The sequence below is a fragment of the Erigeron canadensis genome, chromosome 4 (genome assembly GCF_010389155.1).
Source record: "Erigeron canadensis isolate Cc75 chromosome 4, C_canadensis_v1, whole genome shotgun sequence".
In the NCBI taxonomy this organism is placed as follows: Eukaryota; Viridiplantae; Streptophyta; class Magnoliopsida; order Asterales; family Asteraceae; genus Erigeron; species Erigeron canadensis.
The window spans coordinates 16704099-16726064 of NC_057764.1; the positions used below are offsets into that span (position 1 = coordinate 16704099).

The 21966-nt window shown below is 34.8% G+C and overlaps 3 long non-coding RNA genes and 1 other non-coding gene across 6 annotated transcripts; 2 read left to right on the plus strand and 2 right to left on the minus strand.

Moving 5' to 3' along the window:
• Positions 1–3549: 3549 nt before the first annotated feature.
• Positions 3550–10359, minus strand: LOC122594891. The gene is made up of 3 exons (XR_006323137.1): positions 9852–10359; positions 9584–9682; positions 3550–3673 (listed from the first exon to the last, which is right to left on the minus strand). It is a non-coding gene; the product is annotated as an uncharacterized LOC122594891 (long non-coding RNA).
• A 1555-nt stretch (positions 10360–11914) lies between these two features.
• Positions 11915–12878, minus strand: LOC122594861. 2 transcript variants are annotated; one of them, XR_006323128.1, is made up of 3 exons: positions 12833–12878; positions 12328–12468; positions 11915–12227 (listed from the first exon to the last, which is right to left on the minus strand). It is a non-coding gene; the product is annotated as an uncharacterized LOC122594861 (long non-coding RNA). The 2 variants fall into 2 exon arrangements; XR_006323129.1 differs by having other exon boundaries at positions 12328–12412; positions 12833–12845.
• A 2881-nt stretch (positions 12879–15759) lies between these two features.
• On the plus strand, positions 15760–15831 carry TRNAW-CCA. The gene has a single exon. It is a non-coding gene; the product is annotated as a tRNA-Trp (tRNA).
• Positions 15832–17816: 1985 nt separating this feature from the next.
• On the plus strand, positions 17817–18774 carry LOC122598335. Of its 2 annotated transcripts, none has more exons than XR_006323595.1 (2): positions 17817–18364; positions 18565–18774. It is a non-coding gene; the product is annotated as an uncharacterized LOC122598335 (long non-coding RNA). The 2 variants fall into 2 exon arrangements; XR_006323596.1 differs by having other exon boundaries at positions 17817–18191.
• Positions 18775–21966: the final 3192 nt, after the last annotated feature.

Genomic DNA, 21966 nt, shown 5'->3' on the forward strand with positions numbered 1-21966 from the left:
ATACTGATGATCTCGCCGAAGATATAATGTCATTGTCGCTTGAAGTTAGTCCTGAATCAGGTGCTTCAAACTCAGTCAACAATTCCAGCTCGTTTACAAAGGTACTGTGGTGTCTTTTCTTTTTGTGCTGCTGTTTTGATCAAGTATTGTTGTGTCTTTCTTCGGTTTACAAACCTACTGTGCTACTGTGCTGCTGTTTTATCTCTTTTTATAATCTACTGTGCTGCTGTTTTATCTCCATCTGTACAGCAGTACAGCCCCCGAGATTACATAATTAAGCCTCGTTATCTTATTTTGCAATCTGTTAGTTTTCAAGCTTGCATCATGTCACTTACTTAAGCATATGCTTACTGTTTTCTGTTCCTTTTCAGGTTTGATTTGGCTTTATAATGGAAGATATACAAGCAAAGTTGTTGGATTTTGACTTTTAAGAACTGGTGTATTTGTTGATGGACTCTTTTGGTTATGTATTGAACTAGTGTATTGATGATGGACTCTTTTGGTTATGTATTAAGACTTTCACGAACTATATTGTTGATGGACTTTTATTGTTGTGTATTAATTAGACTTTCTGGAAATTTTGTATTGTTAATTTGTTGATAATTTTGTTAAAAGTATAACTGTATTAGTTAAGACTTAAGATTTCAATAGATTATAGAAATTATGTAAACAGATTCTTAACAGGTTCTTAACAGGTTCTTAATAGGTGTACCTGTTAATTTTCGTGTCGTGTTCTTGTCCGAAAAAAATGACACGAACTCTTAACAGGTCGTGTTCGTGTTTATACTTAACCGGTTCGTGTCTTAACAGGTTCGTGTCTTAACAGGTGTCGTGTGACCTGTTATGCCAGCCTTACATACAAGTCCAGGTGCTCAAAAGAGAAAGCATGACTTATATGGGAAAACTTTAATAAGTGCAAGGCGCCACAAACGAAGAAGCTAACAAAATGATCTTTTTGCCAGCACTTAAAAAGTTTTCATATTGTTCATCCATGGAAAAGTGGAAGATAATTCTCATAGGGAAGTTATAAACACAAAATATATGTGTATAGATATATATGTATATATATATATATGAAATAAAAACATTTTATATCCTTCTCATCCACGGGATGAAAGGATAGACATTTCTCATTGGGGAGTGATAATATGTGATAATATTAAAGGAAACTAAAAAAATAGTATTCGTCACACCTAGAATATTTATTCATCCTTAACATTTATCGTATGAAAGGATAAGTACTTCTCATTGGGAAGTAATAAAAAGGAAATCACTCCATCATATATATTTTACGTCTTCATCATTCATTGAATGAGAAGATAAGCATTTCTCATAGGGAAACGGCGCGCATAAAATTTATTCATATGATAAAAAGGCAAACACTTCTCATCGGGAAGTTACAATTCTTGCGAGTAAGAAATAATAAAGTTTTAAAGAAAAATATGTATATATAAATATATCTTGTAAGACCCAGACGTGGGCAAAGAAAAAGTAAATTTCAAAATGCATGGGAAAGATTCTAATAGGTCTACCTATCGACATCTTGGTCATTTCAATATGCCCGAGGTACAAACATGGTGTGAAGTATATATCCACACAAAGCACATTCCTTATTAATATCCACAACTAAATGGCCGAGAAGACCTCATGGGTTAAGACTTATAGGTCCCTAAACCTCTCGTGTCACATCTGTGAGGGAACTGAAGGAAGAGAATCCTTTCCTTCTTCACATTTGATAGCATGGATATGCATGTGTGAGAAAGAGTCACTTGTATTCAAACACACACAAACGAACATATATATATATACAATGATGTACAATTAGTAGAAAATATATTACAATGTCCATGACAACCACATTTATATAACAAATTAATTATACATTAAGTCCATGACAACAAAATTATGATAATGACAGAATAAGTGTCACTTTCATATATGACATTCGACATAGGACTTACACAAGGTGCATACATTTTGCAAAAGATATATTTACAAGGTATGGAGGTGTAAATATGTCATACAAAGGTTATATATTTGACACCTCACATACATGAAAGAAAGAGGTGCAACAAAGATGTCATGTCCAACCACCTAGTCGAAAAGAACGTCATGGCTCGGAATAAAGGAAATCCTTGAACCAGACCTACAAAAGGCGAGAAGCTTATTAAAGTTTACATACAAAATCTTTAAGAAATCTTATTATATGTAAACTTGGGGGGATTTGATCGTGTATAGATATCCACGACAATAAGACGAGTGGATAATAGCAAGTAAAGTAATCTCTCGAAACCCCTAATATGTATTCTCAAAAAGCTCGAATTACAAAGGATGTCTCGAGTTATGTAATAGTACTCTAACCTTGCTTAATCAGCCAAAATAACCCCTCAAGGGTATGGCTCGAGTTATATTGCTCTGGTAATGAGTTCGCTTGAGTTTTGCTCGAACAAGGATGTGTCGCGAGGGGATACTCGAGTAGTGGATGATGCTCGAGTAATAGATGATGCCCGAGTTATGACCTTATGATCATACTTGCTCTAGTAATGATTCTCATGCTCATGCCTTGCTAGAATAGCACATGGCATGAGCTATGACATGCCTTGCTAGAATAGCACATGGCATGAGCTATGACATACCTTGTTAGAATAGCATGAGCTATGACATGCCTTGCTAGAATAGCACATGGCATGAGATATGACATGCCTTGCTAAAATAGCATGAGCTATGACATGCCTTGCTAGAATAGCATGAGCTATGACATGCCCATCTAGAATAGCACATGGCATGATATATGACATGCCTTGCTAGAATAGCACATGGCATGGGCTATGACATGCCTTGCTAGAATAGCACATGGCATGAGCTATGACATGCCTTGCTAGAATAGCACATGGCATGAGTTATGGCATGCCTTACTAGAATAGCTTGAGCTATGACATGCCTTGCTAGAATAGCATGAGCTATGACATGACTTGCTAGAATAGCATGAGCTATGACATGCCTTGCTAGAATAGCACATAACATGGTTATGGCATGCCTTGCTAGAATAGCATTAGCTATGACATGCCTTGCTAGAATAGCACATGGCATGAGATATGACATGCCTTGCTTGAATAGCACATGGCATGAGCTATGACATCCCTTGCTCGAGTGCATGTCATATTTTATAGCTCGGTAAAATATAACATCTTGGTAGGCATGAGAACAAAGGTAACCTTGATAAATATTCATATGGATAATCAATACATGTCAAGCTACAGTCTTTATAAAGAAAAGGAAACTGAAAACATTAGAATCCTCGAAAGTGTTTGTCAGCTTTCTAAATATACTTTCTATAAAAGCTCAATTCAATACCTGTCAATACACACATTCAATTCAATCACATTCAATACTTACAGTCAATCAAGAATCAATCATATCATATTCATCACACAATCAATGTAACACCCCGAGCTAGGCTCGAAATACTACCGAAAAGATATAGCGTATACATGGGATTATCGTAGAACATGAACTATATGAAAATAAAGGGATTCAGTGAATCCATCATCAACAACAAGTACATAAAGCATAATGCAAATAGGGGCAAATGAATCCTTGATCCACGTAAGACTAAGCCCAAACTCTAGCGCAAGCATCCATCAACCATCACGTCTTGGATTCGCAAGGTTACCTGAAAAGTGTACTAAACAAGGTCAACACTAGGTTGGTGAGTTCGTAGGGGCAAATGACGAGGATCTAATGCCAAAGCCATTCACAATATGAACTAAGCTAATGAACAAGGAACACACTTACAGTAAGTCCTTAAAAGGCGCAAGTACTCAATATAGGTTGGCTCGTAGCGCAACCTGGTCCCACATGTATCCATTGCACAATCATACCATAACTAGAACACACATAATGCACAAGAACACAGAATGTCGACATCAACAAATATCCATCAAGTTCTAAAAGGCCAGACATGTCCATCAATGTCCCTCAATTGTTCTCATGTCATCCAATTGTCATCAAGTACGTATAGCACCTGTTTATTGCACATGCACACATTGTCCCTCTATTGTCATCGATATTGTCATCGAGTACATAAGTACCCGTTTAATGTCATCAAGTACATAAGTACCCGTTTAATGTCATCTAGTATATAAGTACCCGTTTAATGTCATCAAGTACGTAAGTACCCGTTTAATGTCATCAAGTACATAAGTACCCGTTTATTGTCATCATGTCCATCAACTCAACCATGCACAATGCACATACATTTCATACGACTTTACATTTAAGGAATCTTAGATGTTTGTATACAGGGTCACCCGCAGCCTTCCCACCACATCTCCAACTTATTAAATGTATCATCGTCTTCCATGTATGTACAACTACCCTAATCATAAATAAATCAATCATACTCAAATAATACATAATCAATCAATGTCCATCAATGACCCTCACATATGTACTCACATAATGAACTACACAAGGTATTTAGAATACGTATAGTAAACAAGAACAAGTAATAATGATATCAAGAAGTATCTAACAAGTTCTATAATGCCCAACATGTCTATCAATGTCCCTCAATTGCACTCAATTACACGTAATGTACCTCATTGTACTCAATTGCGCGTAATGTACTTCATTGTACTCAATTGCACCATGACCATCAATGTCCACCCAGAAACAAACACTATGTGTATATACTTCGTACGATACTACTTTTGAAAGGCCTTTGATGCTTATATATAGGGTCACCCGCAGCCTTCCCACCACATCTCCAACCTTTCGAAGGTATTATCGTCTTCCATATATACACAACTAACCTAAAAGTCAACCAAACACGCACATACAACAATCAGATAACAACCACATATTTACACGTTAACAATTCCATCAATCAAACAATGTCATCACTTAAGACACTCAACATATGCACAATCAAGTCATGTCATCATCAAGGAAATCAAACGTATGCTCAATTGAACTATGTCATCAATCAAGGCAACACATAATTGCACAAACAACAAGTTAACACACAAAGGTTGTGCACTTTTCAGCCCGAATCTCAAACGAGTAGGGAGCTACGAACTCACCTTGATCGGCAATAGCAAGTTAATATCAAGCTACGAATGCCCAATGGTTGTCCAAAGTCCACAACCTAACAATATATGTCACAATACAAGACATGGTCAATACTAGTTATACTATACCACAATTTCCCTTAAAGATGTTTTATAAGTCATTCGAGAACGTTTAAATGACAAATGAAGAGTTTTGGTTAGACACGGTTCAATGACTTAGCACCAAAATTCCACTTGAAAATCAAAGTGTTTAGAAATGTGTTTAACCAATTTTGTTAACCTTAGTATGTTAATATAAGACTAACAAACAAGTTTTGGATCATTAAAAGTTGACCGATAACCGAACAAAAAAGTTGGGGAAGGAACAGAAATACTGCGGCCGCTCGCACAGTCGGCCGTGTGAGCATCTGTATTATGGGAAAACTGCAGCCACAAGCACTGAGCGTCTGTCTGTGCGGCCGTGCTCCTACTGGCAGATTTTTGACTCCAAAATCGACTAAGGAAGCTCCAAAACACATTTTTATGCATAAATCACCATATTTTAACATCATTGAACATAACCCATATCATAATCTCAATCCATAGCATCAAATCCTTGCTCAAATCCATTTTGACCCATTTCAAAACCCTAATTTTGACCCAAATCCATTTTGAACCTAAATTTGACCAACAATGCTTAGATTGGACAAGGAAACATGATTAAAAGAATAAAATGATGAATTTGAGTTAGAATTCACTTGCCAAAACTTCCACAAATTGCCAAACCCGAAAATTACTCAAAAGAAGATGTTCTTGCACTTTTGACAACCCAAATCTTTGATATGTAATGAAGATGATGATAAGGATGATGATTTTAACACAATTCTAACTTGAAACCATAATTTGGTGTAAGAATCTTAGAGAGAGAGAGACATTAGTGTGTATGTGTGTTTTGTTCTTGCAAGAAGAAAGAAAGAAAAAGATAGGGTGAAGAATGAATGGATGGGTGGAAAATAAGGAAGATAGGGTTGGGTGATGGGTCATGGGTTTGACCCATGGAGGATCCATTTCATGTTGCTAACCAGATTTAATGTCATCTAGTACCGTAAAGCCAATTAGATATAAATGTCATCTCAAGGTTTAGGTTCGATTTGCACCAACGATAATATCGACTAGCACATATATCTTAAACGATAAATTGATCTATTTGGACACATTACACTTACATGAACTCCAAATTGCACTTGAACTATATTGGCCAACTCGATAGTTAGTTAAATTGTACATATGGTCAAAAGGTCAGGAACCACGATTGTTACAATCAATGCTTACAGTCAATCAAGAATCAATCATATCATATTCATCCCACAATCACTGCCACCTTAGACTCGCTAAGAGTTTGTTAGGTTCGCACTGATTTATCAGGAGTTGTAGTGACTATTCCCTAATCTTAATTCGTCACTGAACTGATCAATTTAGGTTCAAACATTTCTTATCTGGGAAAACTCCATGGTTCTCTTTCTCAAACGTTTCTCTTTTTGTCATCAACTCTTTTATCTCTTTGCTTGTGCAATCTCTTATCTTCTTCAGGTGCTCTAACTCCTTTCGCATATGTTTCTCAAATGCTATCTCTTTATCTCTCATTTTCTTCTCGAACTCTTGTTTCTCCATCTCAAAGTCTTGGAGTAATTCAAACTTCCAAAACTCTAGTTTACTTCTCAAGTCAGTTTCTATCTTTGACTTCATGTCATCTAACTTTCCTTTTGGAATTTCATCTTCCTTAATGAGAATTCCATTTCCTTTCTTTTCTTCTTTTAAGGATGTTGTCTCTTTTTCATCCTTAGTAGTAACCATCAATAGTGCTGGTTCGTCATTTTCGAACACAAGGTTTGCTTTTTCTTCTCTATGGTTTGGTTTTGTACAATTTCCAGCAAAGTGTCCAAAATCTTGACAATTATAACATTGTATATCTTTAAGTTGTCTCCTTGGATAGTTTTGATCTCCAGGGCTTTTCTTCCATCTATCAAAACTATCTTCATTCTTGTTATCTCTTATGAATCTTCCTTGACCTCTTCCTCGAGTCTAATAACCACCGCTTCCTCTATTATTTCCATAGTTGCGTTCATAATTTTTGTCATTCTCTTGACGTGTGAACAACAATTTTTCACTATTATCTTCTCGACTTTCTTTTCTAAACTTAAGTCTTTCTTCGTAAGTCTTAAGTTTCCTAATAACCTCCTCTAATTTCGCTTCCTTAAAATCAACAAACATTTCAATGGTTGCTACTATTGATATAAACCTATCTGGTACTGCATTTAGTAATTTCCGCACTTTTGTTTGTTCATCAAATGTCAATCCACATGTAGCAGCCTTTGTAATAATACTCATCATCTTTCCGGCAAATGAATCTATTGATTCATCTTCTTTCATCACGAGTCTCTCAAATTCTGATTTCAATTGTTGCGAGTGCGCTTGTTGAACATCTTCTGTCCCAACAAATCTAGCCTGTAATGAGTCCCAAATTTTCTTTGCCATTTCACATCCCGCAACTTGCATTTGCAAATCTTTGGGCAATCCTTGGAATAGATATGCAGATGTAGAACTATCCTTTTTTATATCAACCTCTTTTGATGTACCTGTTCCTTCTACTATATCCCATATTCCATTTGCCGCAAGTATCTTCTTCATTCTTAATGCCCATAGTGTATAATTGCTATTGTTTAAAATTGGACATTGATATGATGATAACGGTATGACAACTTCGTTGAGAACACTTTTGTTTTAATCTCCCGACATATCCTTTCAGTTTGGTTTTCTTCTAAAACCAATATAGTTCTAATAATCGTTGATCTTAACTTTCCATCTAACCAAAATAATTCTCCAAACAATTCTATAGTTTTTTTTCACAAGAATTTATAATAGAAAAAAAAAAATCTAACCTTTAATCTATTCCTTTAATAGATTAAAATTAAATAGTGAAGTAGTGGAAATAAAACCTGATAAATTTCCTCCTAATCTATATGTTTCTCGTGGGCCTCTTTTTCCTAAAAAAAAAGGCACGCCCCTTTTTCCAAATAAAAATTGCTCCTTTCTTTTTCCTTTCTCAAATAATCACGCTTCTGCTTCTTGTTCCTTCTTTCTTCTTCACGCAATTAGAGTTGTTTTTTTTTTTTGCTTCTAATCAATCGGTTTCTTTGGTAATCAAACTTCTTCGGCTAATGATCGACGGTTAATATCCTCTGATTTCTTCTTTGGCACGCACACGGCGGCGGTTACTTTTCTTCTCCGGCAACACACGGGCGGCGGTTACTCCTTCGCACAACCGGTATGTTTCTCTCTTTTTTCTTTCTCTCTTCTACTTTCTTTGAATCTGGTTTCTTTTGTTTTTTGTTAATTGATTCCCTGAATCAATTACTTCTTAGTTTCTCTTCTTTTCTTGATTAGTTTGATTGATTCCCTGAATCAATATGTCTTTATCTTCTCTCTCTTTTTTACTTTATCAAATTCGATCTTCACTTGATCGGCTTTTCTTGATTGATTCCCCTGAATCAATTTTCCTCACTGACTTTCTTCTCTAAAACGATTCCTCTTGAATTGTCGCTGGTCTCTCCTCTCTGGTTCAAACGACCTTGGCTCTGATGCCACTGTTGGTCCCTCGTCCCTCTCGTCCCTTACTTAAACGAAAATAACAATACTAAACTATTCTTCTTATTTCACAATCGTAGGTTTACATGTATATATATAGTTTTCGAACCTGTACATACCAACAGGCATGACTGTTCAAACCGACACCAAACTTATAACTAACGTACCTATTCTAAAAGACGCCTTCCTTCGGAAACTAAACAGCCTAACCGAAATATAACTACCATTCGGTTGTAGACTTTATTCTTGATACTTTAGACCCCTTAACTTATACTTCGACACTTCCATGGATTGATAAATTAGTATCCAACATCCAATGTCATAGTGTCTATGTTTGTTAATCGTTCCAACAGGTCTCCTTCCTGGATCAGTTAGCTCATGCTAGAAAAAAAAGGTATGAGTCCATCCAAACCCATCCGATTCATATAGCATCTTAACTAAGATAAACTAAATGACTGAAATAACTCAAAAAATTATGGGTAAAGGCCTTTTTTTAGAAATCTTTTATCATAAATTTCCATAATAATTATGATAAAGAAAATAGAATGCTAGCTTGAACTATGAAAATCGAAGAGTTTAATCATCTGTATGCTATAAAATCTGGTCTTGCAAAAAATTACCACTATATTGACATCTAGTTTGACATAAATATGCACATATGATTCAGAGTTCTTTGTGCACCAAGTCACGTACCGTCATTTCCACAAAAATATATCATAGGCAAAATTTAATACATAACACTAATAGAAGTATTTTGAAATTGCAGCCTAAAAATCTTATTGCATGACCCATACTTGCATGAAAGTTGATTTTATTTGCAAAAATTGTTTGGCTTTATCTAAAGATCATACAAATTGCAGGAAGGTTTTATGATTCCAAAGACAAACCTGCAAGCATGGTGTCGCCTGATCGCCATATGACTCGATTCATCTATGAGAGAACCAACATTTTGCTCCATTTCCAATAAACCCAGGTAACCTATATGTCTGCAATCACCGTACACGTACAACTCTTGAGCATGTGGAAGAAAATGATTTTAATAACTCAACTTGACCCGGTTACTTATTCGTATAATAAAGGAACCATGTAAAGCTTATTGTAAGTTAAAAACTTCGGATTTGACGCAATGAAGTTATAATCATAAAGACCACCAACCTTCACAAACCACCCTTTTAGGCGCTTCCTCACATCTTCCCATTCCTTTCGTATAGGATATCTTACTCTCTTTTCTTTTTGATGAAGAAGCTTTGTTGCCCGAGATGTCCCTCAATGGTAGACTAACGGAGTTGTCCTTGATAGACAAAATGAGTTGTCCTTCATTGATAGACTAACTGTTTAAATTTGCAAGCAAAATACATAGTAGGAAACTGGATAGGAAAAAAAAAGATATAAATGATGATAAGTGAGAAGATCATACCTTAATGGCTTTGCTAATTGATATAATCCAGTAACCATATTCAGTATCAAAAGAACCCATGATTACCCGACCACAGAAATAAAGTAATTGTGAAGGGGATGTTCTCAAAGATGACCAACCCCAAAAAAATGGTAACTCCAAATTTGGAACATCCCATTTGGCACCATTTATCCAACATGATTTAATTTTGTGTACCAATCATATAACAGTTTATTGAGAAACAAAACCTAGCAAAGCTGCAATAGAAACCGAGGTACGCCCAGGACCAAGAATGACAATCCGAAAACCAAAATCCTTGGAAAAAAGATAAACTTCAACATGAACACAAACATGAGCTAATTTCAAACAATATTTTCACAACAAACAATGGCATAACACAAACCAGAAGCAAGAAATTTAAAAAACACAACAAAACCCCCATATGAACTCAAAAGATAACCATTTTCAACTCATCATATTCTGAAAGAGAAAACCCAAAAAATAATCACTTTCGACTTCACATTGTGACATAGTCCACAATTCAAAGTCAAAGAAGGCAACACAAAAGAGCAACTGATTACTAAGATTTGGAACAATCAAAGTCGTACCTTTACAATCAATGAAGGCAACTTATGTCAAGCGGGCAATACGGATCACACTAAACGTTCCCGCAGTGGGTACCAGGTGGCATTCTTGTTTCCCATTATTGGCCTCCCACTCAGGTCCCACGGCCAACATATTTAAAAAGACATAGAATGAATTTTGAATCCCCGACTTCCGCTTTAATACTGCATGTCCCCTACTAATAGCTATCATCGTCAAGGATATTTAGCAAAATGTGAAGTTGCTCAAATGTGTCAAGGTTTTGCATAACTTATTTCCAACCGTTCATTTTTTTATAAGAAAACCCTATTCAAAAGATATATTTAATTTAGTAACATAGTTTTCCTACTTATATAAATACATTAACGACCAGAATTATAAAATGTTGAACAGAAAGGAAGGTAGGTCACTCAACCCAACCTGGCCCATTTTGAGCTATTATCTACCTTGCCCACTTGAGCAAATACATTTTCTGAAATTTTTCCTCTACCTTTGAGTTGTTAGCTGGACTTCCTCCAGATGTAATATTACCGCAAAACAAATAAGTAGGAAGAAAGCTCCATTTACTATCTGGCTCAGTTGAAGTGAAACCATTTTTGTCTATTTTTTTGAACATTTAGATCAATAGGCATGCCACTTCCTAATCAAGGTTTACAACATTTAGATCAATAGGCATGCCACTTCCTGATCGAGCTTTACAGTGAAGGAAACTTGCGTTAGGAGGATGATTACCAAGAATATGAGAAAGTTGAAACATAAAGATTATTTGATTGCATATATACTTATTTTGGCTCTTGTGACCCCTAACAAAAAAACCTTAGTTACCTTGTGTTGGGGAATTCCTAGTATCAATATATCATTGTCAATGTTGAACCTCCCTTTCGTTTCCGAAGCTTTGAAAATTTAAAAAGAACAGGTCAATGTGTCATCCACGCTCATCATTGCACCAACATTGTTAAGCTCACCAGAGTAGCACGGCACCAAAGTAGTATGGGGTTGAGAATATGGTTACCAGCTGCGAGTTTGCAAAAACCTCATACCTATTGAGTAGGGAAAAAACGACCATAAAAAAAATTTATTCACGACTGGATAATTCATTGAGTCGTTAGACAACGGCGTGGCAGCCAATATGTAAGTAACTTTTGACCAAGGTCACTTCTTTTCTGGACAAAGGACCAACATAAACCATAAATATAAATTTTAGTCACTTTGAGGGTTGTTTTAGGTCTCAAAATTGTTGGTCAGTAAAGCGGAAAATGAATACCAAAGTCTGCTATCATTTTATGCACATAGCCACATCAAAATTTGATGTATGAAGTTGACATGCAAAAGGTCATGTGGGCGAGGCGACATCCCCTGTATTGTTTTGCTATATAAACAACCATACATAGGTTGGCACATATCAATTTCTCCGGCTACTGTTACGTAGGTGACATATTATGGTGAGACTTCAACATCCACTCGACCAAAGACACTTCACGACAAAACTGGTCATGAAACTAATTCCTGGCTTCTCCAAATTTTATCCCACCCTGAAATATAATGTGAGGGTTGCTAAGTGATGCTTGACAAAATCATAATTAAAACCTTTTTAAATAAAAAGAGTGAAAAACAAAACTTTATTCAACTTACGTATTTTGGAAGAATGTAAGGAAATCGACTGGTGATCTATCTTTTGAAAACGAATACAATGCTCGATACGTCAAGGAATCATCATCTTCATACATCAAAAAAGCGTCATCGGGAAATTGAACCACATGTAGAGTTCTACATCTTGAAATAAGAAAATCCATTACATGTATATTCATATAACAAATGCATATAAATTATATCAAATAATACAACAAACATGATAATAAAAATTCAAAAACTACTCATTGAGGCATTTCATCAAACACCTATTGTGTAACCTAAAAAAAACTACATAACATTACAAAGAAAGGAGGAAAAAAGTTCACATAGAAAAATGATTAACCTAAATACATAAAAAAAAAACGTACATGTTACTCTCTTAGATAAGATCAATGGCAAAACCCAATTAAATTTCCCTATAATAGTTCATCCAAAATTTGGACATAACCAAAAATAATAATAATAATAAATCAAAGGTAAATACAAACCTAAAGGAAATACAAACCTGAAGGAACAATGTTTGCTTTCTTTCAATCCTACAACAAAACAATAGTAACTGGTTAATTTATTTTATCGAAAGAATTGCAGAAGAATCCAGAGAAAAAAAAAAATATTTGAACTGAAACTCAAATGAATAAAGTTTGGGAATGTCATCTCCAAAAATTGATCAGTTGGTAAGCGTTTCTTCATTGATTTGTATGCCAAAACACGTTATGACCTTAAGGATGCTCGTAATAAATGCCACTAATATCGCCTATTTTACACATAATTATTTTACGCGATATCATTTCTTTTATGTTTGATTTATGTCATTTTTATAGACTTTATATTTAATATTTGTTTTTATTGGATGATAGGTCTATGAGATGATTTATGACAAAATTGGAGCTAAAAAGATTAATAATGTGATATATATTGATTTATGTGTTACATAAAACCTGGACCAAAAATGCTACATGTGATTTGTTTTGGTTGAAGAAGTTGGATGCTCAAAGTTAAAGGAAATAAATGTGGGTTAAGTCCAAGCTATTAATTATATGGCTACAGCCTACAAGTCAAGAGGTGTATTGGGTTTGGCTAGACAATGCAAGAAGAAATAAGCCCATAAATAATATATAGTGGCCGAGAGATAGGGTTGGAAGTCAGTTCACCAACAAGTCAATAACAAGTATAAGTATGATTGCATATCATTATTCAATGGGGGGAGCCGCCAGAACGAAGAGAGCCAAAAGACTCTTGGCCTTTGTTTTGTACGTGAGGTAGCAGCCACAAAAGACAGAAATAATCAAAGGCTTTTGCCTCTGGTTTCACGTGAGACTTGCAGCAGCACATAAACTCTACTCAGTTTGGTTTTGCTTGTCTTTTCTTTATTATTACTAGAGACCATTACAATAAATCATTAGTAATTTGATATTGTGTTGGATTATTCTTTTTCACAATGATTAATTATTATACGTTTGGATCTTTTTCACAATAAAAGATCAGCTACTGCTTGCTTCGTCTACCTCCACCGAATTATAAGAAACTTTTAGATATACCTAAACAACTTGTATGTATTGTCTAGAAGGAATTTTAGAATAATAATGGTGGGAATTGAAGCGACATCAAGATTATTATTTGAAGTTTCAACTACATAGTGAAAGAGTGGACTATACGAATAGTTGGGATTTTATTTTTACTAAAGCCGGTTGGTGTCTTTTGGGCTAGGCTAATGAATTATAAGTGACATCAAAAAATAAAAAGCTAATAGTTAATTACCCAATTCATTCATTATTGTCATACTAACATCAAAATTATCAATACCAAAATACCCTTACACTAAACTAAATATATTACTTAAACATTGATTATTTTAATGAACGAAATGCTAAAGAATCACATAATGAAATAAACAAAACCACAAATAAACCACACCCCCAAGTAATTAACCCTATTAAGTACCCTAATTTTTCCATTAAGTACCTCATAAATGTAAGACTAAAAAACATTAAATTTCTCAACTCTTTGATTTAACTTTTATATAATATATATATATATATATATGGGTGAGTTATTTGTAGTACATGTACTTTTTATAGTACATGTGTAACATGTGTAACTTAACTTACACACTTCTTCTTCCTTCTTCCTTCCATCTCCGACCACCACCATGATACTCCGGCGACGGCGACCATCTTCGGCGAGAGTTACACATGTGTAACTACAACTTACACATGTGTAAGTTAACTTTCCGGTGAGAATCAGGTTCGTTTTCGGGTGGATACGGTACGGGCCAGAGGCCCTCCTCCGTTCTAAGTTGACCATCAAGGGATGCATATGGGAATCGTATGGATTTGATGGACGGCGATCCAAGAGATGGTGGTGGTGTGCTACGGTACGGGCTCCGCCCTTGCTGCCGGCACCGGTGCCATCGCTGGGTGGTCGGAGATGATGGTGGCTGGTGGTGGTTGTCTCGCGAAGTAAAAAACCTAGAAATTTTAAACGCTAAAATGCTAAAAAAAAAAGTTGTACTTACACATGTGTAAGTTAGTTACACATGTGTAAGTCTCGCCGGAGATGGTCGCCGTCGCCGGAGGATCATGGTGGTGGTCGGAGATGGAAGGGAGAAGGAAGAAAAAGAAGGAAATACCTTGTACTTTTTCAAACCCTTGTACTAAAAATAACTTTCATATATATATATAGATACTTGTAGGAAATAACTTTAACAAATTAAGTACTTACACAGAAAATTAGTTGAAACATAAACACATGTTTATCATCTCTCATTCTATCATCTAAATTTTGATTTTTGAACAGTGAGCATCATGAGTTTGCTACAAAAGCAAATTATTATTCAATTATCAACAATCGTTAAAAAAGGGATAGACGAATTGGTTCAATCAAAGGTCAAAGAAGATAATGTGGTCTATTTCTTTTATTTTATTGTTTAATTATATCTTTTGTAATTATGTTTTATTTACTTTGATTTGATATGGTGAGGTATTAAATTTGAATATAAAAAAGTTAATTGAAAAAAAAGCAAGCGATGATAGTAACGAGCTAATACTAACATGACATGAAAAAAGGATGAATGATTTAAGATAATTTAAAAGATGATTAGCGACAAATGTTAAATTTGACCAATACTAACTTAATCACAATATTTATGAATCCAATCCAGTGTTATTATATAAGTTCTATGATGTATCTGATATCATGATAACTTTAAACATTTCTTTTTATAAATTTGGATAAATGGTAAATATCATAGTATCCGAAGACACACAGTTGAAAAGTATCTTACAAAAATAAAGTATGGCTGAATTTATTATTAGTGGAAAATTAAAAGTAAGACATAAAGTTTTTCTGATATAAATATCATACCAAAAAAACGACTATAGCAGTTGGACAACTAAAAACCATACTTTATTATTAGTACACAATTAAAGGGTAGGATCTGTGGCGCAATGGTAGCGCGTCTGACTCCAGATCAGAAGGTTGCGTGTTCGATTCACGTCAGGTTCATTTTTTATTTTCAGCTTCTTAGTTCTAGTTTAATTCTCATATAACTTTTGTTCCTCCCAATATTTCTTGTTTCTATCTTATAAATGAGACAAAGTATCCGCGCATTGTGACGGTTAGCTTAGGGTGATAGATCTTAGAGTATGATAAATAATAGGAGGTGATAGTTCATAGAGTGTGATAGCCAAATGTTTTAGCCGTCCAGTGTACCACCCCGCTAAAGCGGAATACATGAGATGCACAGACTACAGTAGTACATGCTCGACAGTCAAGATTATAACACACCATAATATTTAATAAGGCTAATATGATTACATTGTTTAGGTACAAAAGTGAGACCACACAAGATCAATCTAGTTATGAAAGTAACTATAGTACAATACGAATTCAAAATTTGCAAAAGATTCCAAGCTCTGAAGACTAGAGAAATTTGGAAATATTGTCTACTGCTGATCACCTGAAAAGTATGAGTAAACGAGTCAACTACAAAAGTAGTTGAATGAGTTACAGATTTTTACGTATCAAACATTGACGTTACCAATTTTGTTGTTCAACTCTTTAATTACTAAGTCTAGTTATGGTTTCAGTTACCATAACCGATATGAAGTGTATAGCTACAAGTACATTTACAACTACCACGGTAGCAGTAGTGTACAGTATAGATATCCATCTAAGATATCAATGTAAAGTAATGTGTACATGATGAAGTAACAGTTATGATAAGTTATGATAAGAGTGCAATACAGATATCTAAATCATGACATCAATGTAAAGCAGTTAAACAAGTATACAGATATCAATTTCATTAACAATGTAATGAAAGATATGTTAATTAATACTGTGAAAGAGGTACTCAAGTTGCTAAGCCTTCGCCGTTCCAAACTTCCACAATAAGTCCCATGTATAATCGGTACACGGGTTAGGTCGGATATTATGCACGTGCCAACTGGCAAGTGAAGTTTGGCATACCCTAAATAGCGCTATTCATAAATACCCTATGCTCTAATGAGTTAATAGCAAATGACCGTTTTTCAGGATTTCCTCAACAAGAAATAGTGTTCTAGTTATTAGCATGTATAGTTCAATCACAGTGTTGCATACAGTTGTGTTTCATATTCAGTTCTAGTTATTAGCATATACAGTTCAATAGCAACAACAATATGTCTCGATGTGAATATAAATGCATAGAACTTATAAGTTAAATACAGATACAAGTGTAAGTTCTAATAGAATTGCATTTATATTGGGAAGCATTTTAGTTTCATACTTTTCACCCCGCGTTTAAAAATAGTTAAAATAGAAAGGGGGTTGTAACTCACCTGATACAAGAAAAGATCGAGCTACAAGGATACGTAATAAGTCACGAACACGTACACGAACGTATCACTAGTCAGCACACACATGGACCTATGATGTAATATTATTTTGCTAAAAAGTTATTAACTCGAGTTTAAACCTTAGGTTTAACGGGTAATTATTATACGAAATGCCAATTATTTTGTTTGTGTCCTTTCTAAAATGTTTTGTAAGTTTCAGGGACTGTTTTGGTCATTTATATCAACTTTTACAGAAGTTACAGTTTCAGTCCCTGTGAAAAATATTAGTTTAGTTCTGGAAAATAAAATCTTCAAAAAATTGACAGTTTCAGTCCCTCTGTATAGATAACTTTGCGCTTTTATTCCCACGCAGATAAACACAGAAAATATAGAGAGCTTGATAAGGAATTCAATCTTTTATACCAATTATCATATGATGAACAAAACCCAATTGCTAAAATTTGCTAAAATACGAGAGTTTCATTAACTAAACAGGATAATGATCTATGAATGTAGCTAACTATGTCAAATGTCTATGTAATGGAACCATCTTTAAAGCCGTCTATGCAATGCAACGAAAAACGTATTTGTGTCTATGTGATGTATGTAACCAGCTAATCTATAGGTTAGAGGTCATCAAAAGGTTAAAACATGTATATATCTGGTAATCTGGATCATTCAACCAAATATACATACACAAATCGATCTGTAAATTGATTTGTGAGAGAAAAAAAGGGAATAATTACTTTTGAGAAAAGTCAGTGGACTGATTTTTGAGAAGGTGAACTGGTTGAAGGATCAGATTTGTGTTGGCTTATTTCATGACGTGGTTGGGTTATTTCGACAGCAGACTTGTGGGGATGGAGTTCTCTTCCCTGTGGTTCTTTCTCCAAACCTTACACTTGCTAAAACTGTTAAGTTAACCGAAGCCATCAAAGTAAACAGATCATGGTTGGATTCGCTACTCCCTCGATCTGGTGCAGTTCTCTTCAGAGGATTTGACGTTTTTTCTGCTTCTGACTTCAACGAAGTAGTTGAGTCATCAGGGTATGAGGACTTTAGCTATAGCGTCTGTGGTGCAGGCTCCAGAACTAAAGATGTTGGTCGTGTTTACATATGAATATAATATATCGATATATAGACCCATCGATTAACCAGATCTGATGTGGAGATAATGAAGATGATGATGATTGAGATTGAATTTAAAATCACGAGCTAAAGTACCAAAATAAACCCTTCACTTATAAATATATTCATGTATCTGCATCTATATCTATACAGAACTGAAAATCAAAACTAAAACTAGATCTGTATAGAAATCTACCACATCAAAAATTTGGATCCTCACCACATGTTTCAATTTTTGATATATATAGATCTGATCAATAAATAAGCATCCATGTCTATGTGTGTGTTTCAGGCGAGTAGCACCAACAAGGAGGGTGGGGTGTATGCGTTTTCCGGCCAGTAGCAACAACAAAGAGGGTGGGGGCGCCAGCGAGTTTGCGTAGCAACAATCAGTTAATGTGTCACTAGATTTAGAGTTTGTGTATGTATATTTGGTTAGCAACAATCAATTTACAGATCGGTTTGTGTATGTATATTTGGTTGAATGATCCAGATTACGAGATATATACCTGTTTTACCTATAGATTAGCCGGTTACAACATATAAACATAAATACATTTTTCGTTGCGTTGCATAGACGGCTTTAAAGATGGGTTACATTACATAGACATTTTGGTATAGTTAGCTACACTCACAGGTCATTATCCAAATTAAACAAGTATCCATCAAATTTTCTATTAACTCTTTTGCGAAACTTTGAGAGAATTTAAACACATGAACTCAAGTATGCATTCTGATTTTAATATCTTAGTTGATGAGTTCTAGGGGCATTTCATTCATAAGTTTTTAATTCCATTATACGAATAACTTAATTTCTTGACAATTTATATAACAAAACCAATAAAATAGGTAGTTACCTACATAAACCATTAAATAATGATATGTAAATCATAAATAGATAAAGACTTGCTATTTTGATGTTAAATTCAAGTGACGGAGTCGTGATTTTGATGGCAACGTCAAGGTTAAGATATCTCTTTTTGAAGCCAAAATGAGCATATATTATTATTACTAGTTTATTATTGTATAATAGTAATTTGTTCATTTAAGTCCTTTTTTTTTTTTGGAAATTAAGGGACACATCCTGGCTCTTCATTTTATCTAATCAAAGGCTCAGATTAATTTCAGTAAAACCACACGGAAGGTTAAATCTGGAAATTCACACGTCCCTCCCTCATTCAGTCCCTCCCTCTCTCGTTCATTTCACCCAACCTTTTTTTCATTTCCCCCAAATGAACACACACACATACATCCAAGGGTTTCTCTCTCCACGATTATCACTTCACCGGCCGGCGGTTTTCCTAACACTCGTTTTTTCCGGCAATAGGAAACACGACATTCAAGTATGGATTCTTCACTGTTAATAATGAAGAATCTGACTAGTTATCAAAGAAAACGTAAATTTGTCGTCCCGAGTGATAATCAAGTAGTTCCGACTATTTCCACAGCGGCGGTAGCTGGTAAGTGTATTATATTCTTCATTTAATTCCTTTTTATCCTTAATTTATGGGTTTTATTTTTTTTAGTGTTTTATCAATTTTTAGGGTTTTTATTATTTTATTCCATAAATTTAGTAAATGTTAATTGTAGATTATTAGAAATTTTTTGTTGTAGATGTATTGTTTAATTTTTACATCTAGCATGTATGATTGTTTGCTACAACTATGTTTGTGTGGTTGTTTATTCAATATGATATGAATGTGTGTTATTTTACAGTCAAATATCTAGTTGTTCATGTGTAGTTGTTGTTTCGGTTACGTCGTTTTGATCAGATTATGCTGGTTGTTCATGTGTAGTTGTTGTTTCGGTTACGTCGTTGATATTGTTTTGTTTAGCGAAAAATCTGCTATTTTAGTGTTCTCTAATAATTTGCTTCTCATATTTTTGATCAGATTATGCTGGTTGTTCATGTGTAGTTGTTGTGTCGGTTACGTCGTTGATATTGTTTTGTTTAGCGAAAAATCTGCTATTTTAGTGTTCTCTAATAATTTGCATTTGATAATATTGGGTACTAGTTTATGTATTAATTTTTAGTTCTCTGTCTATTGCATTTGAAACTGTTGCAGAGTTACAACTTGATACAGAGAAGAAGAAGGCGAAGGTGTCTAAGCAACCCAATAATGCCATTTATGCAGATGATTTAAATCAACCTCTTGCTGAATTGGGGCCTGTTAGAGAGAAGAAGAAGGCGAAGGTGTCTCAGGAACCTAGGAATGTCTCAACTGAGAAGGCTTCTCGAAAGTCTCCTCGTTTAGCTTCTAAAAAAGATTGTCCTGAGTCTCAACCCAAGAAGGACCTTTCTAACAAGGCGTCCCTGAATGTTACTCGTTTAGCTTCTGATAAGAACTCCCCTAAGTGTCCTAGACAAGATCTCAAGAAAGCTCCCAAGAAAGTTGCCCAGAAATGTTCAGTTAATGGTTCAGATCTTACCTCTATCGTCTACAGGACCACACCGGGTGCATTTGCTAGTGTTATGACTCAACTTAGTCTTGCTCAGAAGAAGCTGCTCAGAAACGTAGAAACTCTGCAGTGTCTCTGGAAATGGGTGCTTGAACTTTTTTGCTTAACAATTTGCTTTCTGTAGTTAAATGGTGTTTAGTAGACTTGTGTATTTGAATTCGCTTAATAGACTTGTGTATTTTTGAATGTGTTCAAATGTAGTGGAATGTGACAGACTTTATGCAGGTAAATGATTGTTACAATTTAATGTTGTACAATGTCTATAGACTGAATTCTGTGTGCGATCAAATTTGATTGTCCAACACTATTCAATCAAATTTGATTGGACACAGTTTTGGACAATCAAATTTGATAAATTTAGACCGACCAAGCAAATACAGATAGACTGGCTAGATAATGCCAAAACTTGTCAAAGCTGGTCTTAGAAAACTTTGGTCCAGACCAGGTGTGGAATATATATGTGCAAACACGGGAGTGGTGGTCCTTCCGTGTTCCATTCCATTTGCTTGAGATGATGGTCTCTTTATGCACCGTGACAAAATATGACAACATTGTAGAAATGTAGCAAATTATACACAGATTCAAGCAAGTTACATTTTGCAATATTGCAGAAATGTAACAAACTATATACAAAAATGCAACACATTATACACATTCAAGCACATCATATTTTCAGTCACTTTTGATTGGATATAGAAAATCATGTTTGATTGGTCACTACACATATTCAACCAAGTATAAATTTGTAAGCTGTAAAAAATCTATCAACCCAAGTATAAAATCTACAAAGTAGCAAAATAATAGCAATAAAAAATAGTGTCTTGCTAGATGATCCAAGACACATCAGAAGTCATACTCTAATTGGCTTTTTGTTTCTTTCTTCCACAAGTCCTCATGTTGTGATCAGTCCCTCCACACGTGCTGTAGTTTCTCTTTCTTTTGTTGCTTTCTTTAATCCCCTTTTCTTTCTCACCCATCAAACGTTTGTCTCTGAAACACCCCTTGTATGTGCCAACTGGTGGGTTTTTTATTCTATTTGTATCCGGCTTTGAAACACCCGTCATTTTTTCTATAATGTCATCTTTTTTCTTTGAGGGTTGTTTTGGCATTTCATCCTCAACTTTTTTCTTCAAGTCTTTGACTTGTTCCAAAAATTCTTCGAGCTTCTTTTCATCATTAACAAGTAGATGCAAGCAATCTTCAACAACCGAGGTTACATCAGTAACCAACCTTT